Source organism: Falco cherrug, chromosome 8 (genome assembly GCF_023634085.1).
Source record: "Falco cherrug isolate bFalChe1 chromosome 8, bFalChe1.pri, whole genome shotgun sequence".
Lineage (NCBI taxonomy): Eukaryota > Metazoa > Chordata > Aves > Falconiformes > Falconidae > Falco > Falco cherrug.
In genome coordinates this window covers 12,717,917-12,745,224 of record NC_073704.1, presented here as the reverse complement: position 1 = coordinate 12,745,224, position 27,308 = coordinate 12,717,917, and positions in this window count along the sequence as shown.

Sequence of the window (27,308 nt, the reverse complement as noted above, 5' to 3'; positions counted from 1 at the left end):
TACAAATACTAAAAATTATTTCTAAAAACATTGAGGCATGTTTTAATCTTGCTTAAAAGCACTGAAGAAACCTTTGTAGTCTCAGGGATAGATCTTTGTCTCCTGTGTGACTCAGATGATGCTTTCATACATACATAGTATGTCATTGTTTCAGTTGTCCTTTAAAATAGGCTTGTAAAAACCCTGGTATGTCAGAATGCATTTTTGTATTCTCTGATATAGTGACAGATTTTCTTTTACAGATCAGAAGAAAATTTTTTTGAATGCAGGGTATCTTTGTTCTTCATTTACTTAATAGTACTGAAAGGCATGAGTGTAAGTGTGTTGGTGAAATTAAAAATAATGTGTATATTGATATATAGAATACATAATTTTAATTCAGTTTTTTTTTTCTTTTCTCAATTTCTCTCAAAATGTCAAATGACTGACGTGATAGAACTTTATTTTCCGGAGTATAATAACATTTCCTGCATAGAACCCTTACTACAGCAAAATTAAACCATTTGCTTTTCTCCCCATAAAAAAGAAGTAGAACAAAATTTTCAGGGCCTCCATTGGTTCTGGTCAGTGTAACATTCTGTTTTGATTGCATATGATTGCTAGCTGGAACAGGCACACTCTCAGCTACTGTGCTAGCAGCTGGTATCAGCTTCGCTTCCTCAGAGTAAGGTTGACAGAATTAGTTGAGTGTCATTAATGTATTTTGAGTTTCTGACAACAGAGTTTTTGAAACTTAGTGAAATTTTCTGGATGTTTATTGTATCAGTGATTCTAGATTTTGGGTATAGGTGACACATAGCTACTCAGACCGAGTACAGTCTGTTTCCTGTCTGCAGCAATTTCCCTTTAATTATGCTATCTCATACACTATTTAGATATTATCCATCTTCTAATCTTTATTTGGTTTTAAGCTTAAATGATGGAAAGATATTTGAGTAAAAAAAAAAAATTCATGTGAAAATCCTAAGGTGCAATGAATGCATCCCTTTCTTGAGCCAAAAAAAGTAGCTTTTTAAAAATTAAACTCAATAATTTATTGGGTTCTTAATTGATAATTTATTCGTTTATGTTGTATTTAAGCATATTTTGTAAATATGTATGCTGAATACATAAAGTGTTGTCTTTCCCATGGACTTTTCCAAACATTTAGATTTCTGAACGGCTTTTCGAGTCTCTACTTTTTCCCTAGTGCAATATCTGATTAATTAAGTATCATTGATGCTGAAAAATTGTAAGGATCCAAAGTGAGTGTAGAGGGCAGAGTACAAGAGCTGCACCTACATAAAGGTGTTCTGTATCCAACAGTTAACATGATTACAGTATTATACGCAGACTCATGCTACACTTGCCACATACAGCTACCTGCCTTTGAAAAGAAAATGTTCTTTCAGGTTTTTCTTTTATCTTGACTTAAGCTGCTCTATCATCTTATGCAAAAAAGGATGTTCTTATGAACCTTACTGAGAAGTCCAGTAAATCAGAGAAACCTCTAACTGATACTTTTATTCTCTGGTTCTGGTAATTCCCCCTGTGAACCATTAGAGGATTCTAAATGCCTATGAACAAATTCTTATTTAATGTTAGCAGTCATCATTTAACCACCACTGGCACTCTTTTAATTTAAACTCTTTGATGTTTTTGATTGTCTGCTCCAACTTCACAGTGCCTGTTGCTTGGAGCCTGTGATGTTGCTTGCTATTGTACAAAGATGACTTTTCATAAGGAGTCAGTGGTACTGAAAAACAGATGCTTCTACGGAGAAGAGGCAATATTCTGCATACTTTGACATAGCTGAGATTTTTCTAATTTGTAATGAACTGTTAATTATTTTTCTGCAATGAAAAAACAGAAGAACTAGATTAATGTCCTTTCCTTCTTGATAACCCTTCTGTCACAAGCCATGTCAGTCAGGCATATTAGATACACATACACTAGTATGATACCTTTTCTCTATTTTGATAAATCTATGTCTTCAGCCAGTGTGTGCCAGAAATGTGTCACCTACACTATATAACTCAGGTCAAATATTTAAAATTACAGCTGTGGCATCTGGGCCCTGAACCCAGCTCTGATATTGTGTGAAGTCTGTGGGGAGGACCTCCTCTGAATGCAGCTGTGTCCTTTAGTGCTGCATTTTCCAATTCTATCACCATTTTTGACAAGTCTTTTTCCCATCTGTAATAAGAGGTATCTGTGGAAATTACTCATAGCAGTCTGATTTTAGGTAGCTAACTAGAGTCCTGGGAGTTTCCTGCTGGAGATGTCTACTTTCTTTAACTGTATTAGAAAATATATTGGCTACTGATTTTATGCAGGATGAGTGATGCCTACGTTAATAAAACAGCTTGAGAGCCTGGGGGCAGTGGAATGTAACATGTTAACTAAGTTGCCAATCATTTTTCCCCATAAGTCTATTAAAAACATTACAGAGGCATACTTGGTCTGTCAAATGCGATGGCTCTCAGTTGTCTAGGATAATGGTCCAGAGTATAACCTGGGAAACAAATGGGTAATCAAGATGCTAGAAGGATGGGTGCAGAGATAGAGGAATGATCTACGACTGTTCTCTTTCCAGGGATAAAGTAGTCCAAGGAGCAGTATAGTAAAGTTTTGCACAGTGTCACATTTCACATCACCTTGTAGATCTGTCTTTCTCGCATGGCAGACTGGGGTCTATTTGGGTTATTCTGAAGGGTTTGTACTATTATGGGAAATGACCAACTGATAAGATGACCAAAGAGCCACAGAGTTGGAAGAATACATTGCCTGTTGGGGAATGCTTTCTTCATGCATCATCTAGACTTAAATATATTTGAGAATACATTTCTAAATGCTTTTAGAATATATTTTAGCGCTTTCATTTAGTGACTGAAATACTAGAAAACTATTTTCACAGTAAATAGTTGCAAATAAATATCTATTTGTTTGTATGATCCAAATAAATTCAATGCTGAAGGTACTTGTAAACAGAATTCTTCTATTATACGGTCTCATTGCTGTGTACCTTTCTGACAGGTGAAGTGCCTCACAAGGCCTATAGCCAGGTAGCAGGATAGCTTTCCAAGATAGCTCTGTGCAACCAATCTTTGTCTACAAAGCTCCTGGATTTTGTAGCTTCAGTTATTACTTTTGCACAAAAATTTGTTATCTTGTTGATATGGTTAGTATCTTACCATTTATGTTCCTCTAGCTGTACAAATTCACTGGCATAACACTAGTAATGTTATTTTTGATGTAGTGCCATAGTTACATCATTTTCATACAGTTCAGAGAGATATCTAGCTGGCACTGCTGAATGTCAGCTGTAGTCAATAGACGTGTGAGTTGGTTACTCTTGATTAAATTGTAAGGCATGCCTCTACTGGAGTCAGGTGTTGGAGACAGCAACAGTTCTGTATTGCTGACTCACTGACTTCTCTGTTATTTAGTGATCTGTTAAAAAATATTAGCATGTGTAGAGGAATGAAGGCAGTGGGTTGATTAGCATTTATGATGTGCAGCTGTGGCCTTGCCTCAGCGGCAGTGGGTTGATTGACATGGACGATGTGCAGCTGTAGCTCGTTCCCACAAAGTGGTTAAATAGCCCTGAGGATGGTGGGTGAGGGGGGTGGATGCAGGAGGAGCAGTAGTGTAGTCTGGCCTCTGGAGGAAGGAGATACAGCACAGACAGTAGAATCTGACCAATGGTAAAACCTTGTTGCAGCCTACTAGTTTGTTTGTGCATGCTGCAACAATTGGTGCCCCGTGTGAGGCCCTTCAGATTATGAGACTGAGTGTAAGGTGGTAAAAGACCTTGTTGTAGCTGGCTAATTTGGAGAGTGCTGCAACAAATGTGTACTGATCTGAAAAGCATCACACTAAACAGATTGCTCGAGGTAGGAAGCTATTTCACATTTTGGGGGAATAAATGTGCTTTCAACTTTTCCAATTTTGTGCAAACTAAATAAAAACACATCTCCTTCTGCCTAGGAGGGATGATGCTTTCTATTTTCATACAGTAGATAATCTTAGGTTGGAAAATAACTTAATCCTCTAACGTTCTAGGAATGCCAGAAGTTTGGCAGTATTTTGTGACTGCAAAGTCATGCTCACTTTGAGTGTAACTTGAGTATATTCTAAAATTACAGATTGATGGTATATTCAGGACAACATTGATCTAACTGATTGCATGCATAGGTCTGTATGTAGGTTTTTCCCAGATATATAAATATACCTTCTTAAGAAGTGGTATGTCTGTAGTAGTTTTTTATGTGATTCTGTGCATAGTTTCAGAAATGAGATTCTATAGGGTTTAGCTGATAATCTGGCGAACAAAGCCCTATGAACTGTGGTTTAGACTTAGTCTGCTATTAATCCCAGTGATGTCCACATCTTGGAACCATGCTGTCCACTTGCCAAAGGTTTGTTACAGGTCTTCTTGTTCAAAATAGCATTCATGAGTTGATTAATGTTGTATAGCTCATGATTTGCTTATTTGCACTCAGACAGGTTCAGTGTCTACTAGTTGAATATTATGTAAAACTTTATTAAAAATTAGTATTACCATTTTTTTGTCTGAAATAAATTAAGACGTTGCTTAATGGTGCACTTATGTTCCTAGTGAAAACTAATATCAATTATTAATATTTAAAATATTAATAATATTTTTTATTTTTGCTGTTGGTTTTGTTGGGTTTTTTTTATTCACTGACTTTCACCTTCAACATTATCAAGATAAAGTTGTTTTCATCATTACTCACCGCCCATTCTCATCTCTGCTTTCCCAATATATCCATTACTAAAACATTACATATTTCATTATAAATAGAGCTGTTAATTTGCCATTTGCCAATAGCAACTGTTAGGAATTTCTGAAAAAAATTTTGAAGTCTATTTTTCTTGAATATTTCCAATTGTTTTGTTTCTTGCTTTATTTCACTTAATATGTTTGCTATGTTGCCTAATTGTTGAGTGTTCACACACAGTGTTTTCCTGAATAAACACAGAAATGGCATGAAGATTAAGTTGCATGGTTAAACTGAGAAAAAAATAATAATTAAAATTTTGCATATATGCATGGCTAACTATGGACCCTTTCTCCTTTTCCTAAAGTTTTTGCTGTACATCTTGATCAATGCATACATGTCACAGTTCTCGCATTTGAAATATTTTGTCTATGGATTTAAATATATCTGAATGTGAATTTAAAGGGACTAAATAGAAGCACTAAACTGAGATGGCTACGCAGTTTAGTTACTAAAAATAATCCTCTTCAGTTCAAATAATATCAGTATGTGATATGAACTATACTGTCTTATGAAGTTGTAGGAAAAAGTAGATAAATAATTTCCATTAATGACGGAATTCCTAAAAGCAGAATATCAAACACTTCTTACTGTGTTCTTTCCTGTAAAGGTCTTTACATGAGATTGCAGAAATAGACATAAAGAATCCAAGCCTCTGGAATGTAATTCTATTGAATGTGCTTTGACATACTTCCTGAAGTGAATTTCTGTTGTCTTCCTGGGATCTAGGTTTTTTAAAAAACTTGAGGGGGAGGAAGGAATTTCCTCTGATAACTCTCCATACAGAACTTGTAACTTTTATTCATCTTCATGTATTTGGGTATTCATTTGTCCATATTTAACTAGCTATTTTTTTTCAACAAAGAAAAAAGAGGAGATATGAGTACCTAAGACCGCAATCTTGTATCTTGTAAACATGAATATTCTTCGGAACATTAAAACAGTTGCACTCCCTGGTAGGAGATAAATACTGAAAAGCATAAAGTAAAGATTTTTAGCAACCCTTCCCCACTATGTTGTTGTGGTCTGCAGTAATGTGCATCTGGGGGGTGTACTGAGGAACAAAAAGATTACATTTGAGTGTATACAGTGATTGAATTGCTATTGTCTCTAAATTATCTCCTGAACTGGTTAAGATCATGTTTGAGACAGTTAGATGATATTTTTGGAGTCATACCCAAGTAGGAACATTTTGTAGAGTATTTCTGTTACCAGAACCATAAATATTGGCAGGTATGTATAGGTATAATCTTTAGCAATCAAGAAAAAAAGAGGACTTTTTTCCCACAACTGACAAGCAAAAAGGCATGTCAGAAAGACAAAGGAGGGTGTTATTTGTTTGGCACAGGTTTCATCAGAATGATACTGCAGGGTACTTGCCAGCCTTGTGAGGTATATCAAATTTGTTACACTTAATTTGTTTTGTTTAAGTGAAAGACAAGGGTCATCTTCAGTTGGAAAGTTTCAGACCTGAATACCAATAACTTTGCGGTTTATCTGATCCTAATATTAACTCGGGAGAAATGCAATCTTTCAAAAGCATTTCTGTATTTGATTTGGATAGATTGGACACTTGATCTAATGAAATAAGAGAAAGAACACCAAAAAGTCTGCACTGCAAAAGCTATTGTACTCTTTAAATGTCAGTTCAGTGGTGAAATTATTACTTCTCTGTACAGTATTTATCCCAGACTGCTTATGTCCTTCGGTACAAAACCATACTGAAGGAACTGCCTGACAAATATTTTGAGCAATCTGTGAATATTAGTGGCTTATATCCATTTTCCAGATCAGCTACTGGAAGGTGTGAAAATTACAAAGTGATGAACACATAAAAGGTCTGACAGTTTTTCCTGCAGAAGCCAATGATACATATATCCTCGAGCAAATATGGCATAATCCATAAAAATTAATAGTGAACTGGGTCTTGAGCTCCTGGATTTCACAGGAGTTGAGAGCTGTTCAGAGGAATAATATGAACATATAGTGATTGTGTACAGTATGTCTTTGCATCATTAGGAACAACATTTGTGCTTTACCAGCTTCCTCCTTCCCCAAAAGCAAGGATAACTGTGAACCCTTCACTGTAGGATGCAACTGAAATGTTTTGCTGTATGTTTGATTTGTGATAGAAGCAAACTCAGGTCTGTCAAAATAACTATTTGTGTTTAAACATGGGGGTGAAAGGGGAATGTGATAAGGAACGTTCCCTGCCTCTGAGCAAAATTACTTGTGTCTAATTCCTTCTAATATTTAATTACAACATTCAACAGTCTAACTTAAATGAGTCAATGATTGCTTAACATACTTTGTGTCAAAAAAGCTGTCAATAGCCAATCCAGGAGATAGAAATTACATGGTCAAGGGCTAATAGAGCTGGGAAAGAGCAGACTTTTCAATCCTTCTGGGTAAGGAGTGATATATATGATATATACTGCAACTAAATGTGGAGGTAAATTCTTACTGCTAATAGCTGGCACTTTCCAATTGTACTGAGTGTGAAGTTTCTTGTAAGGATCATGCTATTCCAGCATGATGGATGTATATACAGCATAGACTCTGTTGGTAATTGCTTAGAAAATAAACACAGAACATGAACTGTGACAGAGTAATTCTGTCAACAAGGAGGATAACAGGAACTTTGCCAAAGAACAAATGTCCATGTCATTTACACTTCTGTGACAGGAAGAATTATAAAAGAAATACGTGTGACCCAGAATGCCCACAGTCAAGAGAAGGCCTAAGTACCCGTTGGCTACAAGGAATGCATTGCCTGGTGTTCACCAGTGAGATTTTTAGAAGTCATTGTGGGCTTCTTTTATATATATGAATATCTGTGTGTATGTGTCAGGTGTGGGCATATGTATTTTCACACATATAACTAAATACAATTTTAAGACTTTCCTCTTAACTTTTTCATATCTTCCAGTTACATATATATATATTTTCTAATTTTACAGCTTTTGCTATTTCCATTGTACACCAAGTTTTCTCAGAACAGAGACTGCCATGCTGAAGAGATGTAAGTATTCATCTGATATTTTTTAAAAAAATGTTTGATTGCCAAATCATATGCTCGGCATCACAAAACTTATTCAAAACCCTCTAAGTCCTCCTGCTTGCCAAGCACTTGCGGATCCCAGAAGGCCTCACTGAAGTTTACAGAAGTTTTTTCATTGTCTTCAGTGGTTTTTAAATGAGGCTGAAAATGCTGGTGGGTTACAAAAGGTGTTAATGCTTTCAGCAATTTTTAATCTTAATGAATGGTGGCCAGAAATAAATCAAAAAGGAAGAGGGGTTTTTTTTTCAGCAAAATGCGGTAAAACTTAATTTGCTTTTCAAATTCCAACTTGTTTAAATTTTACATCAAAAGTTTTTGAAGTATAAATCCCTACTATCAGCTTAAGACATATTTGACTCATCATTGGTTAGGACACTGACTGAATACACATAGTTTAATTTAAAAATGATTGCCTTTAACAACAGAATTTTAGAAGCCTTTAGTAGTGTCATAATGATAGATAGCACTTAATTTAGTCAAGAATGACCTGCTATAGTTACCTATAATCTACATTAGTAATGTTCAGCTGACAGTAAATTAAAGTAATTCTTCATTTTTATGCTCTTAATGTTTAAAAAGCTAACCTCACTTTAAAATCAGTTTCCATAATTTTAAAGACTGGAACTTTAATGTTAACCTCCTATTAAGTCCTTGTTTTCTCTACTATATAGTTGCTTTAGGTTTTTTGCAATGTGTTTGTGGAAAGTTGATCAATATGCAGTATTTGCAAGTGTGTCTGTTACTGAAGGATCTATCTATTGAATATTGATCTGTTCTATCAAATATGACACTGACGATGTGATTTATAATAAGCAGTCTCATAGTACAGGCCAGGAGTTTAGGCTGTTATTTCCTCTGTTCACTACTACCAAAAACCAGCCAGGTCTGTAGGCACTTGATTTATAACAACAGTATTGTGTTATCTAGTTTTAACCGCTCTGGGTTTGTTTTTATTTTTAGAAATGCTAAGTATAAATTTATCTTATCTTTAAAGAAATATGTAGTACATCTGATTATTTTAATTTCATTGGTATGACTCTACAGCACAGTTGGTGATAAAAAGCTGGAGGAAAACGCCTAGGATAAAGATCCAAGGGCCTTGGAGTAAAACCAAAGAATGGAAGGTGGTGACTGAGGTGGAAAGTTCCCTCTGAGGTCTGAGTGCTCCATCACAGGTTTCAGGTCGTTCATTCTGTAAAGCTCCATTATCATTTTGCTATATATATTCAAATATATGTAAGTAAATTTATACCCCAGAGCATAAAGTAGTGAACATTTCCTAAGAGTAATTTCAAGTGTAACTACCAGAAACAGACTGCTTGCAAAACTAGCCCTAGCTTTTTGTTAAGTGCTTCTGATGGTTAAATTTGTAAGCTCTTTCAGTCAAGCTGATTCATGGTATAGCTCAATTTACTTAGTGATGCTGCACTAACTGCTATTTGGCAACTCAATTGGAAAAGTAAGAAACAGATGATATTAACAAAGTCCATTGCCAAAGCCAGACGAAGCTTGGGTGGAAGACCTTCTGTGGGTTGAATTTTAAACATGATTTTACTAAATCTCACAAATCATCTGTGAGTTAGTAGATTGTATCCACCAACTGGGATAGTCCATCCAGGCTCTGTCGATGCAAACGTCTTATGTTGGTGCTGTTCCCTGTTGTTTTGGAGGATGTCTGAAAGGAAGGTATAAACAGGAATAGAAAACTTTATTTTTTACTTATAGACTTCATGTACATTACTTGCCTGCTACTTTCCATTTAAAGTAAGATGTTACAGAGAATGTCTAATCAAAGTGTAAAAAGTGTGCCTTCAAATCTAAATTGATGCCTGTTGCAATCATCAGATGCCCTACCTTTAGGAAAATGGGTTGCATCTTGAATATATAGCATGCTCCTCTTTCACTGTCTCATTGTCTGTGATCTAACCAAGGAAATAGTAATATTTGGATTGTATTTACTGTTTTCTTTGTAGTTGTTAAATGCCGCATTTTCATGTTCTTGTCATTCTGTTATACTCCAGAGGCCAAATCTCAGTTCTACTGAATAAATGCCAGAATATTTTTCTACTTCAGCAGGATTAAGTTATTCAGTACATGGCAACTCCACTATAGTTACAATGACCTGCAAAGTCCATAGTAAGAATCCCCAAACAGATGTATGATTTTCAAAATTTCTTATCTGTAAAAACCAGCCAAACAGCAAATGAATTCTCTTCCTTCTGAAGTAATTGTCAAACCCCGTCTAGTGAGCTGGACCCAGCTTTTTTATGCATTGGTTATATTTCAATGAAATTAATTTACAAAAAAGCAGCACCCAAATTCATTGCAGGTCGTATATGCACAAGAACTAGTTTATAGTATTTTAAACTGCGAAAGCAGTGATAGTGTTTGTGGAAATGGAATTTAACTCACTTGATAGACTGTGAATATATCCCTTAGCAGTTATTGCAATATTTTATCAAATTCATGAACAAGAAATAAAGCTTTTACAAAATGGAATTTTTATGAAGTGATCTTAAGAACTGTTTGCTGGAAGGTTGCCTAATCGCTGCATTACCTGGGTGAACGCTGGGTGGTATGTGTTTTGAATCACTAGCAGGTATAAGCTGAACTGCAGTGCCAGGGAACAGTTAAAATTATTGCTTTTGCTGATGCAGGTAAATTACTGAGCAAATATTGAATATTGCGTAAATCTGTAAAAATAGTCCTGTTCAATTATAGCAACTTGGAAATGGATGGATGTGGTGAGGTCGAGCACCCACATATATCAAACAATACCTGTGCCAGTCATTCAGAATAGTTATGGTGCAGTGTTTGGCTTTAGGGGCAGCTTAGGGATTTCTGAAGAAAAGCAGTTAGCCTCTCGGAGGCTTTTCTCCCTAAGGGTTGTCATTTGCAATTGTTGCAGTTCATGCAAAGTCTGTGCAGGACAGCAGCACCTACTAACAGTGAAGTAACCAGCCTGTAGCATGATTTCTGAGTTATTTTAGGATGGAATGTTGAATTGTATGATTGGAAATTTTTCTACATGAAATTACCTATAGATTTACCAATTTACTCACATCCGTGATCAAATAAATTCTGAAAGTGGAAATAAATTTTAGTAGTTACTGCTTCATTTGAAGAGAACCTTGCTGCAGTGATTGTTAATAAAGTGATTGAATTAATTTTATTTTTATCGGACATGGACCTTGACTGTCATGGGTGGTTGTTTTTTGGTTGCATTTGGGTTTGGGTTTTTTTTTTATTTAACGTTGCTAGAAATAATAATTAAAACCTCCTATTATATAAGAATAATTAAAAGAGTTGGGAATATGTTTAACTTCAAGATTAAGTATATCAGGATGTTCTCCCTGCCCTGGTACTGGCATGGCTTTGTTTAGGTCATTGCAAAGGAGCCAAAATGGGACAAGATCAAGTTAGTTGTTCCATGGCATATGGTGTGCGTGGCTTGCTTCTGGTGGATTTTTACATATATGGTGAGTGTGTCTCTGAACACTGGGAAGTTGCAAGGGTGTGCTAAATCAAGTTTTAGTATCTGGTCTTTGGCAGTGTCCATAACTATGCACCTGGGATGTAAAGCTATTAAAAGACCTCCTCGTTGCACATTGTGAAGAATCTTGGTTCATTTTGACTTTGCTGTCTGCTAGTTTAGTTTGATGTTTCCATATTCTTGTATAAAAGACAGTAAACGATTGCTTCCTGTTCACCTTCTGTGTGCAATTCCTGAATTCATAGCTATTTCCTTTTTTCTTCAGACATCTCTTCTCCAAACTGAAGTACTGTCGTATGTTTAACCCTTTCTTTTATGGAAGCCATTCAATAGCTGCAGTTAAACTGGTTGCCCTACTCTGAATCTTTTTTAATTCTAATTTCCTGTTGGAGGATGGCACAGCTACAACTGACTTCTCAGGGTGCACTGAAGGAAAGCACTCATGCTTTATTTCCTTTAGCAAGCAGTAAGGTACTGCTGTCAAAATCCAATATTCCTTCAGATACTTTCCTTTATTCATTGTCTCTTCCAGAAAGTTCTCTGAAGACAGACTTTAAAGATTTTCTTCATTAGTCCAGAATATCTTCCTGGATTTTAATTCCCAATTGGTTTGCATTTTTTTGGAAATGATGTGTATCTCTGAGCATATGTCACATATGGGCATGTGAGCCCTTTCTTTTTCATGGGAAATACTAGAGCAGCATGTAAAACTCTTAATTATGGATTCTGAAGTGATGATCAATGTTGAGATGGTGCAGAAGTCATCCATGAATATCTGTTTTGATAAATGCAGAAAGTACATACTTTGTCATAACAGTGACGTACTGATTCTGTACTTCTCAATATATGAAACACAGACCAGCTGTGAAATCACAACTGACAGCTTTTTCAAATGAAAAAGTTTAATTAGACTCATGTATTTTGATGACTAGAAAGGGATACTAATAAAATAGCTATAAGAAAAAAGACATGGAGACTCAGATGGTCAAAAAAATGTATAAATAGTAATAAAACCTCACACACACAAAAATCATACTATGAAGTTGCTAAATTTGCACATCGCTATATATAAAAAAAGTTTTAAATGGTAATGATAGGACAGGGTGAATAGACAAACTGTTCTTTCAACAACAAAGTTGAAGAGGGAAATTGCTAATCTTTTGCCAGATGTAATTGCAGTCACACTGAGCAGTAGGAGGAAGTGCCTTATGTGACAGTATCTGAACTAACGCTTTATCAAAAAAAAAGATGTAATTAATACAGAAGTGGACAGTGAATAATGGTGAATGATTGAAGATTTCAGTGCCATTGGTTGTTTCCAGGCATTGTAGCTCGCTATTGCAATTGAACACTGTGATAATCACAGCTAATTTATAATACTGTAAAAGCAGTAGTAGCTCTTCAAGGGACTTACAGACCTCTTTTCTAAACAATGTGGCTGTTATTTTAATTCTATTTAAATTTAACCCTTGTTGATCTTTTTCTGTTCCTGTTTGGTGTCAGTGGCTGGAATTCCCTTTGTCTTATGGCGGTGGATTTGGACTGTATTTGCATAAGCCCCAAACCACCCAAAACCTTAGAAGGGAATGTTAAAACTGATGGCAGCTGGTTGAGTTTGACATGCTCCTGAATTGAAACAAGCTCAAAGTGGAGGTGGCCAAGTGCTGTGTATGGCACATTCCAGCACAGGTTACTTGAGCACTGGGCAGCTGCCCTGCTTGTGTGTACTGCCCTATAGGCATTCAGCTTGGTGTAGCCCTTATTACTTGATTAAAATGAGATTTATACCAATTAGAGGAGGATACTTGCTCAGTGATATATCTTTTTTTAAGGCTAAGGCTGAATCAAAGGAGCAGAGTTTCTAGAATTTCCCAAGAAATACATTTCTCAATGTATGTTGAATCATGCCTGAAATTCACAAATCTTATGAAGTGGAACAGGAAATTTTCATGTATTTGAGTTAAAAGTATTTCCAATGTATTGAAATCCAAAAAATTGTTTTGGAAGTTTTGGAGGAGGTGGAGTGGGATAGGTTTATCTGTGATGAATACTTGGAACTGTTTAAGAAAAATCTTAGTTATATAGCTTGTGTCAGGTTTGAAAGGGGCCGATAAATGAAAAGGAATAGTTGTTTGTACGTGGGTTTTTTGCATTAATAATTTAAATCGAGGAGTATAATATAGTAGATAACATACTACTTTATGGAATCTTTACAAATGTAACATGAAATAGTGCATAATAGTTGTCTTAGAATGGTTATGGTGTGAGAAGCTATAGTTTCATTTCAAGACTGATGTGATGTCAGGAGGTTGCTGAGCATGGGTGACAACAAGAGAAAAGGGAGAGAACTGAAACCTCTGCCATCTGCCATCTCCAAGTACTTGCTTTCTACATTCAGTCTTCCTGAGAATATTTGTGTGAATTGCAAAAGCACAATTGCTTTTGTATGCAGCTCTTCACCCTTCCCCGGTTTTGTGCCCTAGTTTCTTTCAGATACAAATCCAGGTCAGATGCGTAATTTCTACTTCATATCAGAATTTAACAGTGGTTTTGTCAAGAAGTGATGAAAAATATTCACCACGTACTCTTTTCTTCAGAAGTGTTTGTAAGAGTGTGAATCAGACGTAGAAATCAAGGGCACAAAGAATGCAGCTCCCTCTGTATCATTCTGCCTCAGTATTTCTGTAACGTATTCTTCCCTGAATCTCTTGCAGAACTACAATAAAAAGACAGTGCTCCCCAAAGCAAGAAACAAAGCCATGGAAACAAAGATTGATCTACCCATCCTATGAGAGCTTGATTTTTTTTTTTTTTTTCTAGCCAGCATGTAAGAGCTTCCTTAACTTTTAAAAATTATGAATACAGATTCTTTATCACAGCCGAAAGAGATCCGTAGTTATATGTTTTACGGGCTTATGAATTCCTTATCAAGGCAATAATTTTTTGATGAAGTGTGTCTGAAATCTTTTGGAGATGCTTTTGTTTTTGAGTTTTCTACCAGAAAACAATTTTTTGAAAACATGTTTCAGAGGGAATGAAAAGTGCTGGCAGGTATAAAGATGGAATAAAGTCTTTAGGAAGTTATACTGGAATAATCTTGAGTCTAGAGAAGCATCTTGAATGTGGGGTGGAGAGGCCTTCAAAATCTGAGGGGGTTTTGGCATCCACCGAATATGTGCTCATGCTGTTTACTTTGGATAATATAATTCGTGCTTCACTCACTTTTAAGTGCCTTCAGCATGTCTAATAAGAAGCTGTATTTTTATGAAATGGCATTGTATGCTATCAACATGCAGCATTATCACCTACCTACAATCTATGTAATTGCAGCCCTTTTTATCTCACGTGAAACAAGAACTTAAAGAAATCTCTGCTGGGTTCAGTGAGCTCATTTCTAGTAGTGCTCACCAGCAGATGTCTATACGGGAGCAGCGTAAGAACACTTTTGCAGACTCCGGCTATTGTCAGAGCAGGGTCTTCATGAGTTTGTGTGTTTAGTAAGCTCCAACAGATTCCTTATGTACTGACTTGTTCAGGCTGCCTTTGAGCTCATGAAAAAACCAGATAGAGATTATAAAATATGAGAATATTTTTCTTGGTGAATGCTTGAGAAATCTTATGTTCTTTTAACACAATTTAGTACTTTAAGCCTGAGGAACCCTGGTCCAAAATGAAAATCAATAAAACTATGTCATTACAGCCATGTCTGTCAATTATGATTAGATTCATATGGTCATCTAAGATAATAAATTTGTGCTAGCCTCTCAGTCACAGATGTTAGAGTTGTGAAAACATGTAGTACTGTTACTCTACTGTTTTTTTTCCTAAAGATCACAGGGGAAAAATATTGTCTATACCCAGGGCAATCCTGAGACTGTAACCCTTATTCTGAAAGTACCTTTCATTCTCTCTCCACGATGAGATGATGGCAATAGGTCTTCTTAGCACTTGCATGTTTATTTCAAACTCCTGCGGCTCACAAAATTAATTTCTGCTGGAAACAGAATGTTGTGATGAGGCCAGTTATTTTGATTGGGCTTTTACTTATCCCCTGTACCAAGTAACTGATTTACTTTTATTAATTATGCATCGGCAATGGGGACTGCCTGGTGGTTTTTCTTCAGATAATTCAGCCATTAAAGCTCGTTCTCAGGTCTGCTGTTTTGAAAAGTAGACATGACAGGTAGGGGTAAGGATATAGTAGGAAGAGGTTGCCTTAACCCGAAGTTTGAAGCACATCCCAGCTGTAGGGTGCTAGAGAAACTGTTATTGTGTGTGATGCATGTTTTACTTGCATACAGCACAATACTGTTTGTCGCAACCCTTTTTTTTTTCTTTTGTAAAGCCTATGAGCACAAGCAAAGAAAATGCCAACAAATTGCTTTTTAACTAATTATAAGAAATTCAATAACACTAGTACCTGATTCCTTTCTGAATAAATATAATGAGATTCGAACATAACTTCATCAGGAGAATGACCTAATACAATAGTTTATTGAACCATGAAAGATTCATTAAAGCTAGCTTGCAAGGTTTTTTTGAAATGTTTTATGCAGTATAATTTGGAGTTGTTTTTTAAAAAGGGGAAGAAAAAAAAAGCCTAAAGCAGTTACTGCATGTATTTGGTTTTATCCATTTTATAACACCAGACAACATAATTTGTTCTTAATTAGCTATTATGTTATGAAGATGGTTACAGAGGAATCATCATAGCTGAGCTGTACTTCATTTGTTGGAGGCTGAGGTTTATAGCCAGATGACTTTGCAAAGTAACTGTATGTTATGCTCTGGGATTTTGCACAGACATTCAGGAGTCGGTGGTAATTTTCAACATTCCAGAAAATTTCTATTCCTCACTGAGCTAAATGAAAAAGCTATCCTCTTTCCCTGATCTGAGTTTTGTGGTTTTCACTGAGACACAGATACCAGGACTGTTTCATAGTAATTTATTAAATCTACTAAAAGGTAAATTATGAATTATTTTAAAATAGAAATGTCACAATGTTTTGAAGAAACAGGTTGGGGCTGTGACTTTATTCATTTTCTTGGTGTGTTGTCTAATGCTTGAGTGTCTGAGTTGAGAGATAGCATTCAATTTTATTTTGTCCTCCGATATGTTTTGCTTAGGTTGTTAGTAAGCATGGCACTTGAAGAGGTGATTCAAAATTTCAAAAGGCTTATACAGCTAATAGCTCTGCCTGAGTTCTGTTGTGTTGGTGCTACTGTGTGCTCATCATGCATGGGGAACCCTGTATAGTGTCTGCCTCTGAGCTGGGGGTTTCTAGTCTTAGCCCCTGGGAGTTACAGAAGTTCAATCAGGCACACAAATTCCTGAGGTTAATGAAATCTTTTGTCTTCATCCATTATTCAGAAATAATCAGATTCCTAAACTTTCTCTCTTTCCTGAATTTTATTTTCAAATGTTGAAAGGGACAGTATTTCTGTACACCTTTTGCAAGAAAGAATGCTCTTTCTCTTTCCTGAATTTTATTTTCAAATGTTGAAAGGGACAGTATTTCTGTACACCTTTTGCAAGTCACTCTCCTGGATAGGACTCCAGGCCACTGACTTATGTTAGTTTTACTTCACATGCTCCTTTTTGAAGTTCCCCCCAAAAAGCTGGTTTTCTACCCTTTGAGAATGAGAGTATTCTGTGTTCCCCGCAAAACTTGGAGACAGAGCGGTATTCCTTTTAGCAGTTTATTTTTTCATCTTAGTTGTTCAAACATCTTGCTTTTCTCAACCTAATCTTATCTAAAGATAGCAGAAGTAAATTGGTGACTTTGATTCTTTCCTCTTGTATAACATCGCTGTGATGGAAGGTGATAATTCTGTTGATGTCTGAAATTCTGTCCTCCAAACAGCCCAAAGTATTTAACCCAGAGCGTTTAAGCCAGCAAGTTTCCCCCTCTAAAACCACTCTTTCTTCTTCTTTCTCACTCTTTCTTTCACATGCAACTCATCCTGGCAGCCTAACGTGAAATCACTCCTAGCAAGGAAGACTTGAAGTAGGACACAGAGTGGTGTGCATCCACCAATGCCCATATAAATTCTGTATGTTTTCAGGACAGTCAGATGTTTTTCAGATGTACCTCAGGAGGGAAGAGGGTTTAGCTCTCACCTGTAAGGGTAACATGGGTTTGTGCACATTCGTAGGACAAAGCGAACGTGCATGCAGGTTTTAGTGCGTGCTGCTTAAATACATGTTCCAGATTCCTTTCTAGCTGTCAGCAGAAAGGATGAAATGGGCAGTTATTCTGATTGAACTGAACTTCAAAATTTCTTATCAGTTTGTTTAATTGTAAGTTAATTATTTTATGCATTTGCAAACAGTTATCTTACCTTGTTATTCACGAGTGTTTACTTAGTGGTTGGCAGTGAGAGGTGCACTTGAAAAAGGATTATTACCTAAGTTCAGAAGGCAAAATGAATATGTGATAATCAGCAAGCATAAGACTGCATGTTGAAATTACTCTCTGTGCATCTCTTTCTTTTATCATACTCTTATTAGGATATTGTATCACTGTGTGCATTTTTTTAGCGTAGCTCAAGTTTTATCAGCTTGAGGTTTCCTTATGTTTTAAATATAAAGATTATAAATTAATCCTAATCTTTTCTGACAAATGACTTATTATACACCTAGCTTAGTATAACAAAGTGTCTACTATTTCAGCAGCCCATAATTATCATGGATATCAAAGGGCAGCTAAAAAGGTATCTGTTGAAAGTCTAATCGATACAAAGCTGGTGGGTAAATGGGAATTATGTACCCTTCGAGATCATCATTGCTTTTGATAAGAAACATGTTTATAATTGTTTAAAAAAAACAAATAAAAAAGCTCTTGTCAATTCTATTTATGCTATTGCAAAGTGACCTATTATTATTGAGACAGCTAGTTGTCTCCCTGTGGATAATATACAGCAGGGATACAGACTTTATTTAATGTAGTACTTGTGCTTCAACCTGTATGTCGAAGCATTACCATAGTAATACAGTGCTAGACCAATGTGGTGTGTTGTATGTTTTTATGTTGAGATATTTAATAAACATTTTCATTGGCAAATATCTACAGCATCTCCAGATAGCTAGATCGACAGTAGTAATGTAAAAGCTGAGGATGTTAGATAAAAAAAAAAAAAAGACTGACTTTATCTAGTCTCATGTTTCCACTCATTGCCAGTGAGTAATCTCCAGTGGAGACTGAATAATCACGTGGGAAAGAGTACTGCTCAGAAAGTATTTAGCTAAAATTAAAAGCCATTCCTCTAACTGGAATGCTGCATGCTTAATGGACGAGTCCTGAAAACAGGCTGCTGATTTGGAGGAAGCTATGCGCTTATCTGTTCTTAGAATACAGCCACCCATACAAATGTCAGTTTGCCTGAATTCACTGTTTTTTGCCAATTTACTCCCATCCTTTGTACAATGTCTACAATTATTAGGCCGAAAAATATCCTGTTTGGATAAGCATTTATTCTGCAACTATAGATAAGATGCTTTTGTACAATGTTCTATTTTAATAACCACTTCAGCCAGCATTGTGTTTTACAGCTTAAAGTTCTGCTAGCTGAATTTTTTGGTTTGCAAATACTCTTTAAGCCAGAGGTTTAATTTAAAATTTATCCAGCTGGAACAGTCATAATAAAAAAGAAACCCAACATATTTTTCTTTGTTTGACACAGTTTTACTGTTTACATATTCAGAATGATTAGAAACAGGCCTCAAAAGGCAAAGCTTAATTGAATTTAATTTCAAGTTTACATTGAGTGCAACTTTAGGCATTTTGTCCAGCAGTTTGATGTGATCTAACTCTTCTAAACTGACTTTGTTCAAAAAAAGCTTAAGAAAACTTCAAAAAGCACCCCAACCTCAAACTGAAAACCCCTACCCAACAAGAACATCTCCTCTTAGAATCTGCTGAAATTCTGTTGGGTTTGTTCTTTTCTCTCTCTCTTTTTTTTTTTTTTTTAAGCTTTTCTCTGAGTTAAAGTGAGCAAAGGAAAAATAATTATTTTCTTTATTTGGCCAAAAATTTCTGACTAATTTCCTTTTCATGCCATCATAAAAGGGAAACACCAGTTTTAAATTGTGAATTGGTTACATTCTTATAGTCTTCATGCATTTCACATTCCACTGCTGATTACTTTTTCTGACAAATATAATTCTTACCCTGCTTGTTCGTTACTTGAAGCACCAAGATATTACTTAATGTTAGTTCAATTTTATGGAACTCCAAGTTGTGCTGCATAATACTTTGTTAAACATCCCAGCCAGCCTACTGTAAAATTGATTTTTTTTTTTGGTGTGATATTCATATTGTTCTGAATTGTATTATAGCACTTGTTACATTGTTCTCATAATGATATTATCTCTGTCTAAAATTTTAACACTTCTGTTAGAAAAGCTTAATAACTTTGTCAAAACACACATAGGACAGTTTGCTGTGGTTAGAACAACTGGGCAAAATTCTTCAGCTTCTGTTGAAGCCCGTGGTATTAAACATAGTCTATGGGGTGTATGGATTACCACAAAGCTTAATCAGGAAGGCTTCTTCAACGGAAAAACTACCTGATTCAAAAGTGACATTTTATAGATATTTTTTTGACTTTTTTTGGCAAAAAGTGTAGACTAGTAGACTTCTGATTTTTGTTCTGGTACAGAACAAAAGCCTCAAAAGGTACTATGATACTTTTCTTCAGAGAATTCTATCAATAAATTTTACTATTTCTGAAGCTTGAGATCTCCTTCAGTTGCTGGTCTGGATAGACTTTTAAAAAGAATTAATTTCAAATCCTAAAGTAGGTTGGATTCATCTAACAACATTTTGAACAATACTCTAATTGGCCTAGAGTCCTAATGAAAGGACACTTTGAACAATGAGAATATTCAAAAGACATAAAATGGGTCTGATTTAGGGAAATGTAAAACTTTCAGAAATAATTGCAGTATGTTTACCAACAGATGTGCCCATTTTTCTACCATGTTTTTGTTTCCCTTCTAAAGTTATGAGTCTATTGTAATGAAGAACTTAAATGGTTTGAGCCTTTGAGGTTGTGAGAAAGGAATGACTATGGAGGAGAAGGTGAGGAATTGGGGCTGGATAAGCAGAGCTGGATTTGTCAGGCTGCATGTTAAGATAGTCACTGTCCGGTATTAGCACAGCCTATAGCCCATGAAAGGGCTTGAATGATCCAGAGTGAGAGGGCAGTAGCTGAGCTGTAGACTCAGGGGCCTATGGGTACATCGGGGTTTAAGCAAATAAATTCCCTGATAGCAGCCTAGCTGAATGGGTTGAGTGAAAGTTTAGTCCATTAAACTGTTGCACAGTAGCTACTCCGTTGCTTGCAAGCATATATGAACAATTTTCTATATGGAAAAAAGCTATGATCTGGAATAATCACTGAACAGTAGTCAAACACAGCCTCCTGAGCAGTAACTCTGTGTATACAACAGGACTAGAGCACTGACTCTCAAAAACATTTATATTGAAATGATAGAAGCGCAGCAAAACCAAATAGTTTGAACCCACAGCAAAAGTTTTCAGGTTATTTTTAGATACAGTGCTTCCTAGGAAGTACTTCAAGTTGTGGAAAGAGCAGGAAAGGAGGATTATCTCCTCTTGTTTCATCTATTTCCAGACATATGCTTTCTCTGTAAATGAAATCAACACCAAGATCCAAACACCGATTTCTGCTTTTACCTGAAAGTTATCTACTAGATTCTGAAAATGACTATTTACAACTGAGAGACAATAGGGTAAGTTTTCACACCAATGAAGCATAATTTCACAAAGGCCAGGAGAAAATACAGAGCTGCTTAATACGGTAACAAGTGATAAAGAAAAATCTTGACAGCTAGAAAGCTCAAAATGGTTTTCATTGGTTTGGGAACTACACTGAATTGGATGCTCTTACTGACTTCTGGCATTGTTTGTTTCTAACTGTGCCAAAAGTAAGATCATCTCCATGATGTATTAAAAAGAAATTCCGTAATCTTTTTTCAAATCCTTATGAATATAAGTGCACACACATGTATCTTGCAGTGTTTTTCAGGACCCTGCTGCACAATGGTCTAGATGGAATATTTTTGTTTGCTGCATAGGCAGGCAAAAGCAAAAAGTTGTGACTGTGATAATCTCGGCTTGATTGTTGCCAAAGGTACTTCCTACAGCTGCCATACTATTCCTTGGTGGGTTAAATAAATGAGAAAAACCCATCAAAAGAAGATCTAATAGCTATAGTCAGTGTGAGTTTGGCTTAGGAAAAAAAAAAATGTTTCTCTTGCTTAGGCTAGAAACATGGTATTTTTTTCCCCAACAGTTAAGGAAGCAATTTCCAATATAAATGGGGTGGGGTGGAATTACATATAAGAGTGTGGGGGTTTTCCCTCTCATGGTAATTTTCATTATCAGAAATGTCTGCTTTGCAAAAGAATAAATTATAATCCTTTCTTCCACCCTGGCTTTTCTGGCTGTAGGAGGCTCTAAAACTACTATCTGCTGATATTACTTTTAGTCCTTTATATTGAGCTCCCATTAGACAGTCTTTCTCTCTGCCAGGCAGTTATTTTCATGAATTTAGTGTTGATTGCACAAATTTATTATAAGACTATTGCCAATTAATATGAAAAAATCAGAAAACTGGTGTTTTCTTACTCCGAACTGTAATCTCAGTGCATTCTCCAGCAGCCTCTCATTGTGAATTCTTTAGTACTTAAGGACATTAAACTATACTTATTAATAAAAGAGAATGAAAAGTTAAACTGTTGTTTAATAATAAATTATTTTAAATCAGTTGGGAGTCTAATTCAGTATTACACAAGAACTGTTTGAATTCCCTGAATTTTCACAGTGCACATAGGTGAAGCAACAGCTTGACTCAAGCTGTGAAGAAGCTTACTGCTATTGCATGTAGGAAACATGGCTCTTTGACAAGAACTTGTCTAGCATTTCACCTTCAGGCCATCTGTAGGTCTTTCACATTCATTCTGCATAACATCTCTATGACATACCCTAACCTATCAATCCACATAATTGATATTCTTAGTCAGAATCCCATTATTTCATAACTCCATATCTCTACCTCTGACAAATTCATGCTTTCATTCATGCTTTCCTGCTCATCTCTGTCAAGATTGCTGCTGCAAGGGTGACTTTGCTAACTTGTATTTTTTTTCTCTACATCATCTGCTATTAAACTTCCAGTTTTTCAACTTTAAAACCTTTCTGTTTTCTATTGTATAAATCATTAGTTTCTGTACTATTTAGGAGTCTTTGCATACCTGAAATGTCATTACGCCTTTCAAATTTGCCAGTGATGTTAAATTCCTTTCTCAGAAGGTGGAGGACTTTTACATTGCAAAGTATCTGCAAAGCTGCTTTTTTGATTTTTAAAAATTACTTTTAACTTGGACATCTACCTGGTGTGCTGATACTAACAAGTGGGCCAAGAGATTGTATTTCTTGATATTCCTTTGTTTTGGTCTGGTTTTAATGTTGGAAGTCTTCTGTCCTCTGCAAAATATTATATGCTCATGGGTGACAACTTGTGTGCATGAAAATAGCTCTCCTGTTGTTTTGGGTTTTGGCAGTTATCACATAGTGGGGTCATGGACTACAACTTGGAACTCTTCAGAATTGACCAACATCTAAGACCTGTGCATTGGCAAATGCAGCTTGAAATGCTTGTGGATGAAAGGCAATCCTGATCTTGAAGTTTTATTTGTGGCTGAACCACTGAATTTTATTCAGAGAGTTGTGTGAAAATGAAAACTCTCTTTATTATTCTTTTCTAAATGTTCCTTGTGGTTTCCCAATAGCAAGTTGTCCTCCTTACTATTAGATTCTTTAGGAGGGCAGCCAGTTTTCCTAGGTTCTGTTGGCCAGCTAGTTGCTAATTGACCCACTTGCTCAGGCTTCTAAGGAGGGCTTTGTGTGGCTCCTCCTTTTTGTTGTGTACAGGCTTGAACAGCAGTGAATGAACAGAGTTAAAGCTGATGATTTAAAGAAAATTGTTCAGAGTACAAGAAACGGTGAGCCTTTTTAACCTAGTGGAATAAACCAGGGAAACTGGATTTACCTTGCTGCATGGTCAAACTTAAGCCGAGTAAATACCAATTTTTTTAAATTTTTTTTTTAATTCACTTCAGTTAAGGACCGGATAACTGTAGTGCTCATCTCTGTATTTCTGTAAATCTCTTGGCCTAAAATTTACACTTAAGGAGTTTGATTGTTCTTAATATGATCACTCAGATGACTGATGAGGAAAAAAAGCCAGCAAATTCAGTTGCTTTTTTGTAAACTTGCTCTTTCAAATAAAGAAAAAATACTAGAGGATTTTACATATGTTGCTTCTTACAGGAAAAAGATGGGATAGTTTTCTCTCTTATAGCCTATTGTGATGTATAGCTGAGATGGGGAAAACTTCATGCTATGTTACTTGGCTTAGTTGTAAATGAGAAGTGTATTATAACCAATGTTAGAAACTCTGTGTAAATAAGCATAAAATGAAATTGGAGTTTGCCTATGCCATGTGTTAGTTGTGACTAAGTCTTGAGAAACAGATTCCTATAGTTACTTCTAAAAACCTTTTTAGAGTGCTCTGTTCTGCTTTAATTTAACCTTTTTCCAAAGTGGAAAATGACTAGCAGTAATTAGGAATAAGTCATTCATGTGTGCATACTCATTAAATTATCAAAAAATCAGTTTGCTTGTTTTTATCCTTAATTAATCATCGTGCTTTAATATAAATTCATTATTATAACCACCCTGTATCTTGATGCTTTTATAGAAATAAAAATTTCTGTATTTGCTTTCATAAAATGAGAAGACAGGTATTTTAAGGGAAGCAAGCCAAATTGTACTGATTGATTCTATAACATTAGCAGAACGTGTTAACATTCTGCTATTTTACAGTGTTATCAGCTTACCAGTATATTTATCATTAGGTCAAGGTTTGCATAGATCTTGGAATAAGTCCCTCAGGACTGAACTGTGAACCTCCTGTGCACCCAGTGCAGCCTCGCTGACTTAAGTGAAACTAGTGGCATGACTGAGCCCTATCCAAACCAGTAATGGATTTGCTGTCTGTTCCTGAGCGCATTGTAAGGGCATGAGTAGCTAACAAAACAGAAGGCGTACAGCGATGTTAAAGCTAACTCTAAGAGCATTCAGCATTTTTATTGTTTCCACACCTGCTTATACAGATAACTTGGTGTTATTATGTATTAATTGTTACATATTCATTTGTCTTTTAAAGACCATTAAAAGGAAATGCTACTGAAAGTCCCTTTCAAGCCAAATGTCATAGTCATAATCAGTGCATTTTTTTTTTGCTGGAGCTCATACTCTAAAAACGTAATAGTGCTTTTAGGGAAATAGGCCCAGACCCTTTGGTGATATAAATGCTATACAATTACTGCACTACTGTTAAATTTTACCTTGTGACAGGTGAAATACTTAATGGTTTTAAAGACTAGAAACTAAGCTGCTGTGTTTTAAGGGCAAACGCAAGGAAGGATGATTGTGTAAGTCTATAGGTGGTGCTCTTGTCACTAGAGAAAGATTTCATCCATGCTGTGTTTTTGTTGTTAATAGTTTTGAACCAGTCAGTCTCATTGGCAAGATTAGGTTGTTATGTGTGTCTTTCCCCACCCCACCCCCACCCCATATGAGGGAGAATGAGACCATATACACTGCAGTTCTGAAATAGGTTACTTGGCTGCAGCACATTTTCCAATTACTTTAGCAAGTCTTATTTTGGGGAAAGAATTAGGTATTCAAAGATTTCAATAATACACATTGCACGTAACAGCATTCTACCACATAAACTCATCCGAACTCTGATGCTTTTGTATGGCTTCAGGATTACCATGGCAATTTTTAGACAGTTGATGATCAAGAAGGAGCAAAGATTGCTCCTCTACTATATATTTGCAGATCAGTAGCAAGTATTGGGATTCAGATAAGTACAGATACATCCATTTTACATATTTCTATTTATTTCTGCTATTTTGCACACTCGATACCTCATTGCAATGTAGTGTATTGAGTATGTTTTACAGTGATAAATTTTCATTTAATTTCCATACTCTGTGTATATATATACACAGAAATAAAAATGCATTGAAAAACACATTAAAAAGGAAATATTTTGGGTATTATTCCTTCCACCAGCTCTTATATCCAGATTTTTGGAGGAGGCAGGGTTAAGATGAGAAGGATGCAGTGAGTACATATGCACAGGCTCTTTTGCTATATTATGGATTTTAATCTAATGAATAGCCAGATTCTGTGTTTCTGTGCTCTGAGTGTGTGTGGGTTTTTGTTGGGTTTTGGTTTTTGCTTTTTTAATAATTATAGCAAAGAACATTAGAAACATTTCATTTCTAGAAGAATATTAGGAAACCAATTCTTTTGACTAAGAAATTCATTTCATGCTTGAATTGTAGTAATCCCTGTTACTTTACTTGGAAGTACTATGTGAATGTGTGCAAATATACAGTTAATGAACAGTTATAGAAAACTGGTGGTGACTTAAAGTTGTGCTGGCTGGCTGGTGCTGTAAAGTGTTCTGTGATGAATGTACAAATGTCTATGTTGCCAATGAACAGAACAATGCTGTGTGAGATTACTTGGTTGCGAGTCTGTATTGCATTTTTGTGCATTGATTCTGGATATTATTTTGGCTGTGAAACATACAAGAGAAAATTATTACCTTTTTTGGGGGGGAGAGGGGGGAGGAGTCTAATATTCCCAAGCTACTTCTGAATCTGATATTTTTTCTGTCCGGAAATCTGAGTCAATACAGTATTGTTGCTTGCAAGGCTCCTCAAGAACCATGCTAGATTGAAGGATGATGTACTCTATCCTTAAATAATATTGACTGGTTACCTTAAAGGTGACACAGTAACTATACCCATTAGTTACTGTTTTACTGAATAAAAGGAAACCAAATATTTCAAAGCAATATCAATATTTTTAACAGTTATATGATCTAAAAGTTGATTACTGTATATATTAATATATAAAAATTATGTATATGAACACATGTATGAGAAATCTAAGCCTTGATTCACTGCTTTTTGCACCCTTTTTTTTTTTGTAACTACTGACTCTGTCCTGATTGTAGTTGTAATACAGTTAATTTTCATCTTGGTAACTAGTGCAGTGCTGTGTTCTGGTTTGGGTGTAAGAATAATGTTGATAATACACTGATGTGTTTAGTTGTTGCTGGGTAATGTTTATACTAAGTTAAGGACTTTTTGGTTTATTGCGCCTTTCCAGCCAGAGGGCTGGAGGGGCACAAGAGACTGGAAGGGGACATAGCCAGGACAGCTGACCTGAACTGGCCAAAAGGATATTCCATACCAGAATATAATGCTCAATGTATAAGCTGGGTGGAGCTGGCTGGGGGCTGGCTGCGCATCAGTGAGCGAGTGGTGAGCAATTTTATTGTGCATCACTTTTTTTATTTTCTCCCTTCCCTTCAGATTTTATTCCTCTACCCTTCTCTCACTCCTTTTTATTATTGCTGGGGTTTTAATTATTAAATTGTTATTTTCTCATCCCTTGAGTGTTATATTCCTTCTTGGTTCTCCTCTTCATCTCTTTGGAAAGGTGGGAGGGTGAGTGAGCGAGCAGCTGTGTGGTACTTGGTTACTAGCTGGGGTTAAACCACAACACACTTTAACTAGAAGATAAGACTTAAGGTCATTCCTACTGTTGATTTTAGGCAAGACAATACTTTCTTAGAATGGAGAGAGGAGCTGAAGTTTACAATAAACTATCCACTTTTTTTTCTTTTTAAATGAAGCTTTGCTCTTGGCAACATATCTGACATCAAAATGTGTCTGTCACAATATTTTCTGCTGCCTCGTTAAGGTAATTGAAGAATCATTGAGGTTGGAAAGAACCTCTTGGGATCATCTAGTTCAACCCTTTGGCTCAAGCAGGGTTGATGAGAGTAGGCT